Below are 21,195 nucleotides of genomic sequence, written 5' to 3' on the forward strand. Positions count from 1 at the left end.
AAGTTCAAATCCAGCGGTGGTCATCAAATTTTCCAAGTACAATAATATTAATTAAGCTTGCACATAATAAAAATTTTCGGCAATAAAATAATTTTTAACGAGAAAAATAAATTTTATATTTTTATATTTTAATGATCAAATATGAATAGATATGACCGTCTATATGATTTTGTATGAGCATGCATGGTCAGACCTGGCCAATTTTTGGATCTGATCATATAAACAATAATGTATGATCATATATAATTAGTCAAAATTATTTTTTCTCGGGATCTTTTAGAACCCGCAACAGAGTTTGATATGTTCTCTTGCGTCGATTAGGGCATAACGCATATACAAGAGGCACAACTTTGCCATTCACCTCCCCATGCACGGTGTACAGTTGGTCGAATATTTCAGGCACTACTTTAAAAGTACCATCACAATACCATATGTCACATCCTCGCAACACCTGCAGATTATCCTCCGTAGCAAATATAAGCAGTCTGTTGTTAATATTCTCAGAGTCGAATAATAAGAATTTCACGCTCTTCAATGTCTTTTGAAAGTGTTCTGGTATTTCATGCAATGTGTTTTTCCTGGGATTAGGCGGTAAAGGATTGTTCCTTTGACAGATTCCTCGGACAGTCCGACTCAATGACTCAGCACTCGGTAATTGTGCAGCAACAGGAGACGACACCGTACCCAGCACGGACGCCACTAACGACGATGATGCTTCCTTGCTTGTCACCGCTTTCTTCCGTAATTTTGCAACAACGCGCTTTGTCTCAACTGCTGCAGCGTTAGGAGTGTGAGTTGTGTGCTCAGTTTGATGCAAAATGATGCCTATAATAAGCAAAAAATAAAAGAGTAATGACAATTTTCCGATACTGCCATTAAGTACATTAATTTACGTACCATCGCGTAACTCCGACGACGTGTGACAAATCCCCCGACACCCGGTTTTGTACTGCACACACCGCCAAATAACTTTTCCATTAGATCCCTCCCCATGCTTGTAATACAATTCACCATCAGCAATCAGCTGATTCTTTCCCTTGTTGCTTTTTACAAATTTGAGCGGCATGGTGCACGATAATATCGCTACCAGTACTTACAACAGACTGATTACTGTTATTCGAGGTGATATTGCTGACGATGAGTAAACACAGTACAATCAGTTGACGGTTCCGAAGAATAACATATACAAGCACCAAATAAAGTCGCACAGTCTAGTGTAACGGCTTTTAAAAATGCCATCTCAATTTGAAATACAGTAGTACTGGAATTTTGGATGGGGAGATTTTTTTCGGGGGAGATTTCTTCCGGGGGAGATTTTTTCTGGGGGAGATTTTTTCCGGAGGAGATTTTTTTGCGGGGAGATTTTCCCGGGAACTTATTTCCGGGGATATTTCTTCCTAGAACCGCCGCACAGTGGGGACAAATAGAAATTTACTGTTCAAAAATTGCTACAGACCGTAATTCTTAACCGATCGAGACGTTTTTTTTTTTTAAATTAATTGTTAATAAATTTCCAACAAAACTGTGGAGTTCGATTTTTTAAAAAGACTCTTTGAAATGCACAATATTAATAACAATTTGAAAATTATTTTAACCTGAAGTTGAATTAGAAGAATTAAAATTACTTTTGCATTGAGCTAACTTACGTAACAGTTTTTGAGGTCACTGAATACGAATCTGTTAAAAACAAATGTTAGAATTAATATTTGACTATTGACAGTCGTCAAATTAAAAAAATGCATGTTTTGGCTGAATATATTCTTTTACTCGAATTATTTTGCATTTGTTTCATATTCATTTATTTATTACTATATATATATATATATATATATATATATATATATATTGTAACGGCCTGACTTTATATCGAACGCGGCCTAGTTTACTGGATCGGGAGTTTGATGAAAGGCCCAGAGACAGTAGTCAGTTTGCGATACACACGTATTCCTTTACTTTATTCAACTCGAGATGTGGTATACAAAGTATATTACAAGAAAATAACGAAGCGCGGTATATTACATACGAACGGAGTTCATCGCAGTATATTACGAGAAAATAACGAAGCGCGGTATATTACATACGAACGGAACGCGGTTACAGATATCATTTACGAATAACGATCGACAGTGCCGGTGCACTGGGCGGCCTACAAGAAATAATAAAACGCGGTATATTATATACGAACGGAACGCGGTTACGGAGAGTACGATGCACGCGGAGGTACAGTACTCTACGGTCGCGGCGCGGCACCGTGGTGCGGGTGCACCCGGTGCGGTATATCGAGAGGGCTGATAACGTGGGCGGGAGCGCGATATGTACAACGGAGGATTGCGGAATCCCGGGGTTACGGTCGCGAGAACCCTCGCTACGAGGCCGAGCACGCTCGACCGCGCGGTGCCGTGGCCGTCGGGGTAAGTGTGAGGGAGCTCGGAGACACTCTGAGAACCCTCAGTAGAGGCCCAAACGCTGGACCTCGTTTTGCGTGTCGCCCTAGGATTCGGAAGGTAGGCTTCGTCAGGAGTAGCGGAGAGCCGTGGTAGAGACGAAGTGCCGTTTCGTCGAGCGCGCCGGCTTTTTATACCGCTCGGCGCGGCGAGCTTGGCAGGAGGGAGGCCGATCGTCAGGCGATGGCGTGGTGGTGGGAGCGGCGCGATCCCGTGTGCTCGCTTCGGCGAGGATCGGCTCGCTTCGGCGCTCGTTGGCGTCGTGCGGGAAGGCACCGGTGCGGCGGATTTCCCGTGCACATAGAGTCCTAGATAATAGAGAAGCGACATTGAAGGGAATGGTCTGATTGGCTAACTAAATCACGTGATCCAGAGCCATTTTGTTTCTCCCTTATGGTTAAATAAGTGAGGTTAATGCACGTTAGAGGCCTGCTGCACGTGAGACAACGCGAGACATTACTGTTACGGTTCTGTAAAAGGCCGTGATTCTTCGGATCCTACCGTGATATAGGACATCCTCAAGACAAATTTGTGGCCACCAGAGACAGGAGACAGGTACACGGAAGAGAAGGAAGCCAAAATCATAGAAAACACGTCGTCGTCGCAGCCTGATAACGTGGCCGCGAGTTACAAGGAGACCAAGAGCAAGACGTCCGGCAGGAAGAAAGACGTAAAGATCAAGGTGGGCGAGCAAATGTCAGATACTGAGCTGGTGGATCCTTTGCCGGAGAAGTTACGCTCGACAGTGAACGCCAGACTGAAGAACGATCTAATCGTGTGCGCGGTGATCGGCACCCTGTCTTTTGGAATTCATCGTACGACGGTGTTCACCGCTCTGCAACCGGAACTCAATCCGGTACTGTGGAGTAAACTCTTATGTTTCATCGTTTTCCTAGAAATGAAGGACAGAAAGCTAGATGGATTAACAGTATCAGGAATATTAATGGATCTACTTGGGAGCCTAAGGATCCATTGTTTGTGTGCTCTGTAAGCTGCAGTGTAGCAAATATATATATATATACATATATAGCGAAGTCATTTACTGATAGCATACATATTTTTTCAGGAGCATTTTGACACGTTTTCTTGGGAGCGTGTTAGAGAAGATGGTAAGAGGAAACTGAAAATCGGAGCAATTCCTTCAGTTTTTAACGATAGTCTCCCATCGAAGCCATTTAATGAACATACATATTCAATGCCATTACCTGTTAGCGCAAACTTAAAGGGTCAAATATCAGGGAAAGTTAAAATATTACTCTGCAAGAAAGCAAATCCAAAACCTTTGGTTGCAACAATCGTAATATTGCCAGCTGCCGAGGAAAATTTTGAATCTGAAGAGCACAATTATTCGAATTGTAATTGAGAGTTAAACCAAGTACAAATATAAAATAAATCATATTTTATTTAATTTAAAATGAATTTTCTCTTATAGATGTCAAATAAATCGAATATTATTGTCTCGTAGATATATGTATCTATAAAAAACGTAGTAAAGTTATATATAAATTTTTTTACACTATTCCTCAAAGAACTATTAATAATTTACAATAAAATACACAGTACGTTTTCATTTACTTTATTATATGTATCTGCAAGTATAATCTTATGAATTAATATATCTTTCGTTTTTCTTGATTGTACATGTTACATTGATTAAGGCAACAAGGAGCTATATTCATATGCAATCAGGTGTGTTGTGTATTAATATAATGTTTTACAAGCATTCTGACTCTCTAACAACTTTCCTTGTATATTGTCGACATGTTTCAAAGTAAATAACTTTCATATCTATATACATAGAAGATAAAATTGCGTAACTAAAATTAAAAATAACGCTCTTTTTGATATATGATACAACTTTTCAAAAGATAAAAAGATATAAATACATGTTTTTACAATTTCAGCCCGATTAATTTGTATAAATAATTCGTTTTCGTTATTATTGAATTTGCTACGCTTACAAAATTTTCAGTAATTAATAATCAAATAGACTGAAAATAACAGAGATGTAATTTTTCTATATATGTTCATTTAGTTGCAACTTTCCCCATAGCCATTTTCATTCCTATAAAAATAAATCTTATATTTTGTAAAATTATGGATACAAAAGAATTTCTAAAATAGCATAATATAATTATACATATATTTACGATTATTAAAATCATACATAGGTTTATTGTGTTGTGTAAATAATGTTCAGAATACTTTAGAAGAGATATGGGATATAGGTTTCATTACGCTGTAATATATTTACGACAAGCACACCGTTTCTAAAATGGACAGTTTCTTATACGTACTTTCCTATTCCATATGGAGAAACAAAATGGCGGCTTTATCGATATATCGCACCTATCGATTTCAATGTCGCTTCTCTATTATCTAGGACTCTACGTGCACACGGTGCGTTTCGAAAGATTAAAAATTGTGGGCGCACCGCGCCCTGTCCTCGCCCGACGGAGGATCGGTCGGGCGGCACCCGGCGGGTGGTGGCCGGGGACGATGCCTTGGCGTAAGAGGTGCATCGTTACACCACCCCTCCCCTTAGATGTGCCTGAATCGAGAGGCACAGTGGCCGGCTGGTTGGAGGTGCCAGTCGGTCGGGTGGTCTCTTATGCTGGCGGTTTCCGGGATTTGTCTTTTATCCAATGGACGGAGCCGTCCCCGTTGAACCGTATGTGCCAGCGCCGGTTTCTGATCGTGTGCTTGTATTGCCTGGAGACATGGCACGAAAAATGGGGGATCTCCACGATCACCCCGGGCTCGACCTGGACCGGGATCGGAGGTGCTGGTATCGGCCCCATCACCCTCGCAGGTTGGAGCGTTGGCCGCGGTCGTCGGGGGGCCTCGGCCAGTGGTCGTGGGCGTCGTGGCGGTGGCGGCGGCGGTGCCAGAAGCCAGGCCTGCTTCGCCCGATTCGTCGCATCGGATCGCTGGACGATCGTGCCAATCCTCGGCACGGTTTTCGGCGGAATTGGTTTGGCCGGTGGCGGCGGTGGCGCGGTGCCGTCTCGGGCTCGCCCCGGTAAAGGGTGGCCCACCCTTGCCCGATCCCGGGGTTGGCCGGATCGTACTCCTCGTCGTCCTCGCCGAGGATTTTCGCTATCTCCGTCAAGATGTCTCGCTCTTGCGGCGATGTTTCATCCGTCATAGCTGCGGTCGTTCTGACGATCGGCTTGCCCTCGCCTCGGTACGCCGGATGTCTTAGCGCTTGTTTTCATTTTTCGACGGTTAACAATGTTTGGATCGCGGTCGGTCGCGTAACAACAGTTTGTTCGTCGGCGTTTTCGTTTCGGCGCGTGTTTTCCGGCCGCGTACGGTTGAACGGCGGCAGCGGTCGGCGCGAGCGCGTTCCCCCCACCGAGGTCCGGGCCAGGTACGTCGGGTGGTGTGTCGGTCGGGGCGCGCTTGAGGTCTTGCACGTGTATGTGCCGATACCATTTCCCCGAGCGGCTGCGGAGGTCCACGATGACGAGTGAAATAATGCGGCGTATTTCTAGCGGACCCAGAAACTTCGGCGCGAGCTTGGCGTTAAACGCCACTTCTTTGTTGGAGAGCGGGCGGTCCCGCTTCCACATCCACTCCCCGATACGCGGTCTCCATTCCCTGCGGCGGAGATTATAATGTTTTTCTTGGTGCTGAAACGCGCGGGCCAGCTGAATTTTCACTAGTTCGTAAGCTTCGGCCAGTCGGCGATGCATGTGGGTCGGCGGCGTCGGTTCGTCGCGCGGCGCATCCTCCCCGGGGCGGCGCAATTCGCGGCCGTGGTTTAAAAACGCGGGCGTGTAGCCCGTCGCGTCGTGGGTCCGGTATTATAGGCGAACTGGAGTTCTGGCAGGTGTTCGTCCCAAGCTTTGTGTGTTTTCGCGTACTGCGCGATCATGGTCTTGATCACGCGATTGGTGCGTTCCACGGGATTGCAATGGGGCGCGTACGCCGGCGTGAAGCGGTGGCGGATTCCACAGTCGGCGAGGAGTTTAGCGAGCTGCCGGGATTTTAATTGCGTGCCATTGTCCGACAGGATCTCGTCCGGGCATCCGTGTCGGAGGATAATGGCTTCGGTTACGTGTTTTACGATGGCCGGCGCGGTGGCCCGTCGTAATGGCCGGAGCTCGACCCATTTCGTAAAACGGTTCTGAATGTTACCCCAGTAAAACAGGAACGTTACATCCACGTCGAATCACGTAATTTCGTCGAATCCACGTCGAATCCACGTAGCAATAACGTGGATCCACGTACTGTTTTTATCGAGTAAGGAGCCAGATATGGCCGGCGGCGGATCGCGGGAGCGGGCCGACGAGGTCGAGGGTGACCTGTTGCCACGGATGGCCGAGCGCGGTCGGGTGTAATTGTCCGACGGGCTTTTCTTGCGCGACCTTATGGGCGAGGCACGTCAGACATTCGCGGACGTAACGGGCGATGTCGCGGAACATCCCGGGCCAATAATATCTGTGTGCTATTCTCGCGATGGTTTTTGCTATTCCGAGGTGGCCGGCGGTCGGTGCGTCGTGATACCGTTCGAGGAGCGGTCCTCGCTGGTCTTTCGGTACGCATTTTTTCCACTGTTCGGCTGCTGGGGTGTCTTTGAAATCCAGGCTGTGGAGCACGTGCTTCCACAGCCGGCCTTGGTCGATCCTGAAATCGGGCACCTCGTGGGGCGTATTTTCGGCCGCGTGCCACATGCGCGTATGCCATGGGCACTTAGCTCTTGTGACGACGAGGATTTCGGGTTGTCGGGATAACGCGTCGGCTACTTTGTTGAGTGCCCCTTTTCGGTATTTGATCTCGAAGTCATACTGTTGTAACTCGAATGCCCATCGCCCCAACCGGCCGGACGGAGACTCTAGCTTTTGTAGCCATTTTAGCGACTGGTGATCGGTGATTACCGTGAATCGGTACCCCTCAAGGTAGCCGCGCATTCGTCGGATCCCCCATACTACGGCCAGGCACTCCAGTTCGGTCGCGCTATAATTCCGCTCGGCGTTATTTAGCGTGCGGCTGGCGTAAGCGATAACACGCTCGCCCTCGGGGAAGTATTGCGTCAGCACGGCCCCCAGACCGGTGGTGCTGGCGTCGGTTTGAAGGTGGAATTGTCGCGAGAAATCCGGGCACGCGAGAACGGGTGCGGTGGTCAGAACGGTTTTGAGGGCGGTGAATGCGTTTTGTTCGGCTTCCCCCCAATTCCACCGGGCGTGCTTTCGGGTTAAGGCGGTGAGCGGTGCGGCGAGAGTCGCGAAATCCTTAATGAAGCGGCGGTACCATGACGCGACCCCCAGGAACTGTCGGATCTGACGGATGTTTTGTGGCGCGGGCCAGTTTGCGACGGCGCTGACTTTGTCCGGGTCGGTTCGGATACCGTCACGGTTGACGATGTGGCCGAGGTATTTAATTTGATCGGCGCAAAACCGGCATTTCTCGGGGTTAATGCGGAGGTTGGCCTCCCGGAGCCGGCGGAAAACTTCGCGCATAATGCGGAGGTGTTCGTCGAATGTTTCGGTAATGATAACGATGTCGTCTAAGTAAACGAACACGTACGGTTCTAGGTCCGGGCCTAAAATAGTATCGAGCAGACGTTGGAACGTGGCCGGTGCCGAATGCAGCCCGAACGGCATTACCTTAAACTGCATTAGCCCCTTGCCGGGGACGGTGAAGGCGGTCACGGGTCGATTTTCTGGCGCGAGTGGCACTTGCCAATAGCCGTTCTTTAAATCGAGCGTGGACAGGTAGCGAGCCCCCCGCAATTTATCCAGCGTCGCGGTGATGTGAGGCAGGGGATACGCGTCCTTTTCGGTGGCCTCGTTGACCAAGCGGAAGTCGATGCAGAAGCGGGGTTTGCCGTCCTTTTTCCGTACGATAACGACCGGCGAGCTCCACGCGCTATGTGACAGTTCGATAATGCCGTCGTGGAGCATCTTATCGACTTCCGCGTCGATGATCGCCTGCATGGCGGGGTTTCGTGGCCGGTAACGTTGCTTGATCGGTCGGTCGGTTTTGACGCGTATCACGTGCTGCACGCGGTCGGTGGGGCCTTGCACGGCCTCGAACTTCGCGAGTTCGACGGCCAGGAAGCAGCGGAGGCGTTCCTCCTCCGTCAGTGCGCCCCCCTCGGACGCGTGCTCGATGGCGACGGTTTGTGTATCGGCGTTGGGTGGGCCCGGCGGCGGTATGGCGAAGTCCATCTTCGCCCACAGGTCTACGCCTATCAGAACGTCGCAATCTAACATCGGCATAATCTGGAACCGGTGCCAGAACATCCGTCCCTGCACGGTGATGGGGAAGGTGATTAGCCCCGGGATGGACGTTCTCGACCCGTCGGCGAGGTGCACTTGTCCGTTAACCGGCTGGATCGGGAAATCGCGGGCTATCTTGTCGGCGGTTTGCGCGTTGACGAACGAAGCTTCGGAGCCGGTATCTAGGAGTGCCTCGTACGGCTGCTTCGATGCTATCACGGTCAGGTGCGGACGGGGCGTATACGCTATTCGGAGGACCGGTGGGTGGCCGCTTTGTCCCCGGCCCGAGCGGCATTTCCCGGCGGCGGGTGAGAGTCTTTTGTGAAGACGCCATCCCTGCCGCACTGGGAACAGAAACGGCGCGGTGGTCGTCGGCAGTCGAACCGGGTGTGCCCTCTTTGCTTACACCGCCAGCAGCACTCTCGGCGGTCGTATGCTGCGGCGACGACCGCGGGCGATGGGGCGGCAACTTGTCGGGCGCGCGTCTGCTCTTCGATATGCTCAAATTCCTCCGCTAGGCGCAGGATGTCTCGCGTGCGGGTCACGGCGTCGCGTCGGATGTACATTTGATAACGCGGGTGCATATTATCGTAGAGCGCGTCGATTTGTTCTTCTTCCGTGAATCCGGTGGCCCGCCGCATCATGGTCAGCATGTCCGTTGCGAACTTTTGGTACGGCTCGTCCAGTTTTTGTTGGGGTGTTTGTATTTCGCGGACTAGTTTGGCGCGGTACCGACGCGGCAGGTAGTATTCGCGGAAATCGGTGCAGAAATCGTCCCACCCCCGCCAGCTGGCTCGGTTGTTTTGGCACCATAGAAGGGCGTCGCCTTTGCACATTTCCGGCAGCCCCAGTAATAATTGCGCGCCAGAATATTGATAAGCGTTTTTGAGTTCTTCGAGCCGCTCGAGAAACGCCACGGGGTCTCTCCCGTCGAAGTGGCACCCCCATTTCCGTATCTGGTCCATGACCTGGGCGGGGGTTTCGCTGGGGCGGTCATCCGCGACCGGGCGAAAGAGTACGAATGGCGTAGTTATTAGCGGCCGCGAGTCGCCCACCGGTACGAGGAAGTCTCCCGAGGGGTGCACGGTGATGGTGGGCGCAGCCGGCGTTTGGCTGCCCCCCGCGGCGGTGTATGTACGGCCCCGTTTCCGGGTGCTCGGTTACGTAGTCGCTTAAGCGTCGGCGCGGCGTAGCTCGTCGACCGAGCCATCGGTGTCTAGTTCGAGTCGTTCGAACTCTACGGTGAGCTGGCTCTTTGATAACGCGTATATCCACGTTTTCGGCATGATGTACCTTGATTACTATCTCTCGGAACGGATCAAAACGGTCCCTGTTCGGGCGCCATGTAACGGCCTGACTTTATATCGAACGCGGCCTAGTTTACTGGATCGGGAGTTCGATGAAAGGCCCAGAGACAGTAGTCAGTTTACGATACACACGTATTCCTTTACTTTATTTAACTCGAGATGTGGTATACAAAGTATATTACAAGAAAATAACGAAGCGCGGTATCTATATATATAAGTCACGTCTGTCTGTCTGTCTGCCTGTATGTACGCGAACTACTCATTCGTTAGTGGACCGAATTTTTACCAAAAGTATATGAAACAGGGGTAGAATTTCCCGGGGATGAAAATGTCGTGGCCATTTTTTTGCTACCGATTTTCTGGAAACCGATTTTTCTAATTCTTCTAATTTTTTGGGAAATAATTGACTGAATTTAAAAGAATTATATATGAAACAGGGGTAGAATTTTCCGGGGAGTGCTATAAAATGTATAATTTTTCGTTACCAATCTTTTTGAAAGCCGGTTACAAAATTATTTCAATTTTTCGGAAATTAATTGACGAAATCTTAAAAAATTATATGAAGTAAGGGTAGAATTTCCCGGGGATTGCCATAAAGTGTATAATTTTTCGTTACCGATCTTTTTGGAAACCGGTTACAAAATTTTTCCAATTTCTCGGAAAATAATTGAATCTTAAAGAATTACATATGAAATAAAGGTAGAATTTCCCCGGGATTGCTATAAAATGTATAATTTTTTGTTACCGATTTTTTTGGAAACCGGTTACAAATTTTTTGAAATTTTTCGGGAATTAATTGACCAAATCTTAAAGATTTATATATGAAATAGCAGTCGTGTCAAAATTTTTTTAATATTGTTGGAGGATAAGTTTAATTTTTTATTAATGGATAATTTTTCATTAATGAATTGATTTTCTTGAAACCGGTTACGAAGTTTTTCCAATTTTTCTAAAAAGGTTTTCGATTTTTGTTTTAAAAAATGTAGGTACGTGATTGTTCTAATTTCCTCAAATTTTGAGATATTAGCTAAATTTTTTTAAAGATAATTTTTCGTTACTTTCTTAAAAACAATGCCCAAATTTTTCTAATTTTTCGGGGATGGCGAAGATGTGTATAATTTTTCATAATCAATTTTTTGGAAACCGGTTTCAAAATTTTCTAATTTTTTCAGGATGGCTACGATGAGTTTATAAAAAAATTGCTAATAATAAAAAGGTTTCCGATTTCTGCTCCAATTCCCGTAAATTTTGAGATATCAAGCTAAATTTTTTTTATGGATAATTTTTATAGATAATTTTTCGTTACCGATTTTTGTGGAAACCGGTTACAAAATTTTTCAAATTTCTCGGGAGTTAATTGATCGAATTTCAAAGAATTGTATATGAAATAAAGGTAGAATTTCCTGGGGTTTGCTATAAAGTGTATAATTTTTTGTTACCGATTTTTTTGGGAACCGGTTACAAAATTTTTCCAATTTTTCGGGAATTAATTAACCAAATATTAAAGAATTATATATGAAATAGGAGTCAAAATTTTTTTAATTTTTGGAGGATAAGTTTATTTTTTTATTAATGGATAATTTTTTATTAAGAATTGATTTTCTTGAAACCAGTGCCAAATTTTTCTAATTTTTCGATGATTTCAAAAAAAGAAAATAAAAGAAAAGAAAATAAAAGAGAGTTAATAATGGTGGATCAACGGATGGTAAAAACGCGCGAGGCACGAGCAAAAATAAAATTTAAAGACTTTAATATAAAGGATTACGTTTTTGAAATATTTGACAATATGCTAATCTGCATCTATTATATTATCTATTATTTTTTATTTTTTAAAAAAAATTCGAAGAAATGTAGGTTAGAGTTTGAGGAGAAAGAATATCAAAGGTGCTCCTAATTAATGAGTGAGTTTGGGGAAAGGGGAATAGATTTTAAGCCCGCGCAAAGCGCGGGCGAAAAATCTAGTATTACATACGAACGGAGTTCATCGCAGTATATTACGAGAAAATAACGAAGCGCGGTATATTACATACGAACGGAGTTCATCGCAGGAGATTACGAGAAAATAACGAAGCGCGGTATATTACATACGAACGGAACGCGGTTACAGATATCATTTACGGATAACGATCGACAGTGCCGGTGCACTGGGCGGCCTACAGGAAATAATGAAACGCGGTATATTATATACAAACGGAACGCGGTTACGGAGAGTACGATGCACGCGGAGGTACAGTACTCTACGGTCGCGGCGCGGCACCGTGGTGCGGGTGCACCCGGTGCGGTATATCGAGAGGGCTGATAACGTGGGCGGGATATGTACAACGGAGGATTGCGGAATCCCGGGGTTACGGTCGCGAGAACCCTCGCTACGAGACCGAGCACGCTCGACCGCGCGGTGCCGTGGCCGTCGGGGTAAGTGTGAGGGAGCTCGGAGACACTCTGAGAACCCTCAGTAGAAGGCCAAACGCTGGACCTCGTTTTGCGTGTCGCCCTAGAATTCGGAAGGTAGGCTTCGTCAGGAGTAGCGGAGAGCCGTGGTAGAGACGAAGTGCCGTTTCGTCGAGCGCGCCGGCTTTTTATACCGCTCGGCGCGGCGAGCTTGGCAGGAGGGAGGCCGATCGTCAGGCGATGGCGTGGTGGTGGGAGCGGCGCGATCCCGTGTGCTCGCTTCGGCGAGGATCGGCTTGCTTCGGCGCTCGTCGGCGTCGTGCGGGAAGGCACCGGTGCGGCAGATTTCCCGTGCACACGGTGCGTTTCGAAAGATTAAAAATTGTGGGCGCACCGCGCCCTGTCCTCGCCCGACGGATCGGTCGGGCGGCATCCGGCGGGTGGTGGCCGGGGACGATGCCTTGGCGTAAGGGGCGCATCGTTACAATATATATATATATATATATATATATATATATATATATATATATATACATATATATATATATATATATTTCACAACGTTTTGGTCTAAATTCGGACCCTTTTCAGGTGAACTCTTTCACAAGCATTCGACAGAGCAATTCGTGACACTGTACCCGCAAGTCAGAAACCGAAGACTAGGCAGAAAAGAAATTCCATTTTTGTATTGCGATCGCTTAAATATTATAAATAACAAAGGAACTATAAAAGTAAAAAATCTAAGTGACACATGATTTGTGCGTTGTCAGTAAAATATAATAATGTCAGTGTTAGTGAAATATAGTGTAAAAATAATAAGAAGTCAAAATAGTATAAAATTAAATGTGTATATATAGAGCGTGTTTAGGAAGCACGTCCGTATATCCCAATTGCAAAAAAAAATAAATGTAAAAAATGTAAAATAAATAAATAATATTTTTACATTTATTTTTTTTCTTTTTGTTTTATATTTTTTTTAATTTATCGCTAAAAAGGTTTTGTAATATAGTAACAATTTTTATATTGTTACAATAAAAGGAAAATATTATGCAAATACTCTTGTAATAGTAAATTCTGGGCTTCAGGATCAATGGTCCTTACTTTTTTTGTCGACAAGTTTCTGAGACAAGTAATTAATGGATCTGAAGAAATTAATAATTTATGCATAATATCTTTGTTCGTTGGTAAGCGAGAACATTTTCTTGTATTGTAAAGACGAAAACGTTTGAAATCTTTATTTCGAGCTTCTGCGGTTTCCTCCGATAACTGTCCAATTGCAAGATGAAAATATCGAATAACGTCAGCCCCATGTCAAAGTATTTTATGTACTGTAGCGAGCATGTAATACCATGGATAAAGACTCACGTACAATTGTGCAGTTTCAAGAGCAAATACTTCGAATTTAGACGAATCTACTGGCTTTCCACAAGCTAATACTTGTAAAATAACGCTGAATCTTGCAATTAACCTTTTATCTACTCTTGTTATTTCTAATGTTGCTTCAGGATCAGCGAGGAAACGACGCGCTGTATATATTACCGTCATTGGATGATCCATGTCCATGTTTCGGTCTGTATATGAAATGACAGACAAAAATCTCAGGTCTAACACCGTGCCAGACGTCGCCGAAAATCTCAGTATCTATGGAATGTACTGTAAATTGCCGGCAGCAACAATTAATTTTATCACTTAAATTTTGCAAGTATTAAATTTAAAATGTTCTCTGCTAATAACAATATATTTTCGAACTTTTTTACGGGGAAAGGGGGGGTATACAAAAATTTCGGTTCTAAAACCTTGACAGACTCCGACAAACAAATCGTAGGATATAAATGTTTAACTTTTTTTACATATGTTTTAATTTGAAATGTTCTGTTAATAAAAATAATAAATTCTTTTTTTTATGTTTTATTACAAAAAGGGAAAATTTTAATTTTATTTTATATTTAAGTAAAAAAATAGTTAAACATTTTTCAATCATTTGTTTCGCTATAATCTTTATATAAATAATCATCAAGTGCTTCGCAGTCATCACCGTCATCGCTACTATTAGGTTCATTTTCATCATCATCATCACCATCATCATGATCGATGTTATCATCACTGTCTTCGTCGCCACTTTGACACTCAATTTCTTTTTTTTATGTTTTCATCTGTAAATAAAATATGAAACGTAGATACTGAGATTTTCGGGGACGTCTAGCACGGTGTTAGACCGAAATTTTTGTTTGTCATTTCATATACAGATTATTAAACACGTATACAATAAGCAAAAAAAATTTCAACTTTACAGAAATGACGTGATTGTTATTAAGTCTTAACCAGTTATACCCTGATCTGGCAATACTTTAGACCCCACACGGAGAAAAAGTTACGGTTGCTACAACAGAATAATGCTGTTAATTTTCGCCCATCCATACAAAAGGGTTATGGAAACCATAGTACTCTGGAAGTGACCTATGGTTTCCATATGGTTTCCATATGGTTGCCCTAACCTTAGTGAGGGTAGCTACTATATGGATGTTGCAACCATAATATATGGATGTTACAACCATAATAAACAAATATTCACCCGACAAAAAAAAATTATTTATTTCGAAATTTTATTACTATTTTTTAACTAAATTTGTTTCTTAAGATGCAGTCTATGATTATAAATATTTTCTCGCATTTAAAAACACATATAAAAACACACTTACCTTGGTGGGATTCGAACTCGGGACCTCTGGATCGTGAGCCAACTGCCTTACGTGGTAGACCACTTCTTAATTTAATGTTAGCGTTATATTTAGTCTACATATGTCAACCAGCGCAAATATATAATTTTTCAAAAATCATCTTAAGAAACACAATTCAGTTTAAAAAGAATAATAAAATTTTGAATTGGATATATGATATAATATATTTCTTATAATGTCGGGTGAATGTCAGAAACCAGTGTCGGCTTATTACGAAATTTTGTGTTCGTAAATATATTTATGAAAAAAGTATATTTATAAAGGCCTATCTACATAAGACGCAGAACGCGAGTCGCAAGACACACGCACAGTCTACATGTCAATCTAACCTCTATACACAAAGAGGTTAGATTGACATGTAGACTGTGTGTGTGCTGGCGACTCGCGTTCTGCGTCTTATGTAGATAGGCCTTAAAGTTAAAACATCCTTATCAAATCCACTTTATTCTATGCAGAAATTCTTTTGCGCGCGCAATGGAACTAAACTCTCATCATGCAGTGTTCAGTGCTGTACCGTGCAGCTATATCTTATGGATCTCTCAACCATAATAGTTGTGCTGCAGACCACATAAGAGGGATAGCAATAATCCTTTGGTTGAGGCAACCATATACGAGGGTATTATAACCGAATGTTACGTATCATAAGAACTACGGTTATGACAACTGTATAAATGGGCATATCTTAACAGCTACATTCAATGTAATATCAATTTAACTTGAATTTACATACATTTCTCTTTTAATCATAGAGAACATTGTTGTAACAACCGTAACAATTTTCTCCGTGCACCTACAGGTCTGGCAACATTTGCAAGTATTTTACAATATTATATAGTACAAGCAAAAAATGTTTAGCCGTACAGCTATGACGTTTTTTACCCTCGATATTTTACAGCTAAGGACGTACGCCCCCCCTAAACGCACCAGCGGCCAGCAGCCAGATTTGCGCTTTCTTAATTTGCAACATTGCCACAATTGTTTGAGGTTGAAAATTTCCTTAAATAAATGACGTTGGTATTTTCGTAGCCAGCTCTCGGTCTATAACTCATCGCTGCTTAACACAGAATCTTAATTGATGGCCTAATTCTTACTAACACTTTCGCAATTACAGAGGCACGAAAAAACAAATTCTTCACAACGACGACGGCGCTATTAACATCAAGAGACACGGTAGTGTCTCGTGCCAAGTATACGCGGAGCGAGACCGACCGTGACTCTTTTACGCGACCCGACGGGTTGCGAGTATACGAGATGTTGAGATCTCGATAACGAGTGAACGGATCAAGTTCTAAGTAGGCTTGATCGATAGCTTGGGGTCGAATTAGGGGGGGTTTTTCTTATAATTGAACAAACAAGAAGAAACATTGAAGAATATTGAAGAAACAATGCACGCTTGCGAAGAGATTTAGTAATGGTCCTGATTCTCGCATTATTTTTAAGAGCAATGATTGATTGTCACATACGCGCAGTAATTCTAATAAATAAATACGTAAATAATTCAAGTAATTTCTTTATATCGACCGTGACTAGCAATATATAACGTCGAAATTAATAATGTCTCGATGATTGATCCGAAAAAAAGTGCTGTGTGAATCCGACGAACCAAGTTGGCTCACAGTTTTTCAATGTTCATATCGGAAAGACGTTATATATTGCCAGTCACGGTCGATTTAAAGAAATTACTTGAATTGTTATTCTATACTAGCGAAAGAAATTTATTATTCTGTTTAGAATACGTAAATACATGTAAATATCTCCGCAATACTACAAATTAAGCATTATTTTGGTCACGCGATTTTGTTAACGTCGTTAAATCAAACGTAATTTATTTAATCGCGCTAAATATCGAGACATACATCAATATTTTTCCACACAGATAGAGTTAAAGTATTATTGCTTCAATTGTAATAGATTAAATCGGATAATTGATTAAAACAGATTATCATTGGCAATTATGAAACGAACAATAGGATTTCCGTGATAGAAAAAGTCGCCATCGTCATTGCGAGTTGTTCGGCGAAAATGGACTTGGTTTTTCGAGCCACCTTCCGTCCGTCCCGAAAGTCAAAAGGTAACAAGAGAAACAAAGTTAAACGAAAGAAGTTAAACGAATAATTGTAAAGCAGCACAGGGAGCGATCGCTTAGGTACTCATTGTGGTACTTGCGAAAATGTCGTTTAATCAATGTACTTAAATATTAACATACGTAGATCGTTGTTAGCGAGATCGTTGCTAATCGACCCACGCTGTCGATATCTTCTTCTTTATTCGTCTGTAACTTTTATCGCCTTTATTTTCTTTGGACTGACATTTCTTCCGTTTCTTCACTTATTTCCCGTCCACTTCCCGCGAAATAAGTATGTGAGAAGGAAACGTGTACATAATGACAACGCAGCATATATATATATATATATATATATATATATATATATATATATATATATATATATAATATATAAAAGAATATAAAAGAAGATAAACGAATATAAAATACGATAATATAATATAAATGCGGCGTATATGTAGGCGAAATGTACGATGAAAAAAAACAAATGTAGAAGACAAAAATCAATAACATTCCATCAACGCGTGGAAAATAAACTCTCGCGCGTCTCATGAGACGAGACAATAATTTTTACGTCTCGTCTCACGAGGATATAAACTCTATGTCGTCTCGTGAGACGAGACAATAATTTTCACGTCTCGTCTCACGAGGATATAACGTTTACCGCGTCTCATGAGACGAGACAATAATTTTCACGTCTCGTCTCACGAGGATATAAACTCTATGTCGTCTCATGAGACGAGACAATAATTTTCACGTCTCGTCTCACGACAATATAAACTCTATGTAGTCTCATGAGACGAGACAAAAATTTTCGTGTCTCGTCTCACGACAATATAAACTCTCTGTAGTCTCATGAGACGAGACAATAATTTTCGCGTCTCGTCTCACGAGGATATAAACTCTATGTCGTCTCATGAGACGAGACAATAATTTTCACGTCTCGTCTCACGAGGATATAAACTCTATGTAGTCTCATGAGACGAGACAATAATTTTCATGTCTCGTCTCACGAGAATATAACGTTTACCGCGTCTCATGAGACGAGACAATAATTTTCACGTCTCGTCTCACGAGGATATAACGTTTACCGCGTCTCATGAGACAAAATAAAAATTTTCGTGTCTCGTCTCACGAGACGCGAGAACACTTATAAGTCTCGTGAGACAAGACGAGAAAATTTTTAAGACGTTTCTTAAATGTTAAAACATTTCCGCGTTTTCTTTTTTTCTTTTTCTTCATTTTACTCTCTCTTTTTCTTTCTTTTTCTCTTTCTTTATATATATATATATATATATATATATATATATATATTATATGTAGGTCCGGAAGTATGTTCCAGGACTTTTATTTTTGATATCGGTATATTCCGGGACATTTGGCAGTTTCCAGGACTGTCCTGGAAAAATTCATGTCCTACGGCAATTTTCGGGACAGTTTTTTGAATCTGATTACATATATATGCGTTATATTCCAGGACTGTACATTTCAAAAAACGTAAACAGTCCCGGAACATACCTCTGGACCTACATATATATATATATATATATATATATATATAAAAGAAGATAAACGAATATAAAATACGATAATATAATATAAATGCGGCATATATGTAGGCAAAATGTACGATGAAAAAAAAAATGTAGAAGACAAAAATCAATAACATTCCATCAACGCGTGGAAAATAAACTCTCGCGCCTCTCATGAGACGAGACAAAAATTGTCGTGTCTCGTCTCACGACAATATAAACTCTCTGTAGTCTCATGAGACGAGACAATAATTTTCACGTCTCGTCTCACGAAGATATAAACTCTATGTAGTCTCATGAGACGAGACAATAATTTTCACGTCTCGTCTCACGAGGATATAAACTCTCTGTAGTCTCATGAGACGAGACAATAATTTTCATATCTCGTCTCACGAGAATATAAACCTTATATCGTCTCATGAGACGAGACAATAATTTTCACGTCTCGTCTCACGAAGATATAAACTCTATGTCGTCTCGTGAGACGAGACAATAATTTTCACGTCTCGTCTCACGAGGATATAACGTTTATCGCGTCTCATGAGACGAGACAAAAATTTTCGTGTCTCGTCTCACGAGACGCGAGAACACTTATCAGTCTCGTGAGACGAGACGAGAAAATTTTTAAGACGTTTCTTAAATGGTGAAATATTTCCGCGTTCTTTCTTTTTTTCTTTTTCTTCATTTTACTCTCTCTTTTTCTTTCTTCTTCTCTTTCTTTATATATTTTCACGACTTTTTGCACTCCCGGACCGCTCCGGGACGTGTGCCGGATCAAAAGGACTTAGGAGAGTGGGATGGTTGGCCTCTCCAGTGATTTCCTCGCACCTCCGATACTCCACAAAAGGTTCCGAATGTTGGGCGCCAGACGCGTACATTCGCGTCCACGAAATCGCGAAAACCTAAACGAGACGCAAAACGAAGTGTGGAGATGCGTGGAATCGGCTAGCTTGACCTAATCACGGGCGGGGTTAATGAAGGGCAGCGCGATATTCGGCGGGGTGACACGTTAATTTCATACTCAGTCAGATAACAAGAAAATAACATTTATTGAGTACTGGTGGTCGAGAAAATAACAACTTTTATCCATCCGGCTTCGATCAAACACAAAATAAATTCAATAAATAAACCAAGAAATTGAGTCTCTAATAAACACGCTGAAGGCTCTATTCTCAAACAATTAATAATTCGAGTCGAAACCGTACGAAAACTCTGTCGCAATAATATCTTAACCTAACGCGAGTGATTCTGCTCGGGCGCAACGGGAAGGCGCCGAGTCATTTAACCAATCAAGTCGCGATATCGCTAATAATCACGGAACGCCAGGAAGAACTACGCAAGTAACATCTAAACGCACGAAACGTGTGAACGCCGGTAATTTCTTAACGCGAGTATAGGACGCAACGCAAGTAATACCGGACGCAAAGTTTCTCAACGCGAGAGCACAATTATCAACCCGTAATAACGGGATCCGAACACAAATCGATACGCTAACACCGACGCTCGAACACCAGAATTTCCCGACGCGAAGAAACGGTAACGCAATTGACGAACTACCGACCCGTATGCGGCCGTACCAAGGTCGCGAGGACCACGCAAGATACTCGCGATATCGAACTCAGTAACGCCTATCTCGATCTCCAGGGATTCGCCATAACGCTGGTACCACGGTTCCGCGGCCACGATATCATCCCGAGGCCCTTCGCTCTCGTTATCGATCGCGAAATTACACTCAATCTTGACATGCGTTATCCCGAGCGAGAGCGTGCACCGGAGGGCGGTGTCGTGGCTTTACATATCGCGATTTACGGGCAACCTCACCGGTGATATGCCTCTTCCTGGGCTCCTCGCCGTCACCTTCCTCCAACAATCCTCGATCCGCCAGACAATTATCGAAATACCCAACTCGGGGTGGCTATCGCGTATCTTAACTTAGTATCTCGCCGACGGACGACGACCGAGAGTGAAAACGCTAGACCCGCTCGATTGCAGAATCGATACGGTACCCCTTCCTGAGGGGCGCGCGAGCCAATCGGGCGCGAGCTTGCAAGCCCGCGGTGTCCCGGCGCAGGGCTGTCGATACGAGATCCTTCGGGGGCGTGCAACGGTCCCTCGGCGGCGTGCGACTCCTCAATTCTGTCCTTAGCAGCGGACGGAACTCGGTTCTCGCCGGTGTGCCTCCGGTTTGACCCTGGGGCGGTGATCAGTCACCCCGTAGGTCGATGTTTTGTGGAGATCATTTGCTGAAGCCGGGTGTTTACCCAAGCGCTTGGGGCCCCGCTATCGGCGGCCTCGTCCGTCGCTGCCGTACGTGCCACCCGCCTGCCGCGTTGCTCTCGCCAGCCCGCGATCTCTGCTGCTTCCGCGTTTGCCACCCCTCCTGGGTTATCGATCGTCCTTGATTTCCATCGCCAAATACTCCCTCGACGGTTTGCCGTGGTGTGGGTGAGGTGCCGCGCGTATTACATTGCATAAAAAAAACAAAAAGTAATCA

The 21,195-nt window shown here is 43.7% G+C and overlaps 1 long non-coding RNA gene across 1 annotated transcript; it reads left to right on the top strand.

Moving 5' to 3' along the window:
* The first annotated feature begins 2,220 nt into the window (after positions 1 to 2,220).
* On the top strand, positions 2,221 to 3,963 carry LOC139821667 (uncharacterized). Its single transcript, XR_011734312.1, has 2 exons — positions 2,221 to 3,431; positions 3,511 to 3,963. It is a non-coding gene; the product is annotated as an uncharacterized lncRNA (long non-coding RNA).
* Positions 3,964 to 21,195: the final 17,232 nt, after the last annotated feature.

Source organism: Temnothorax longispinosus, chromosome 11 (assembly GCF_030848805.1).
Source record: "Temnothorax longispinosus isolate EJ_2023e chromosome 11, Tlon_JGU_v1, whole genome shotgun sequence".
NCBI classification, from domain to species: Eukaryota; Metazoa; Arthropoda; class Insecta; order Hymenoptera; family Formicidae; genus Temnothorax; species Temnothorax longispinosus.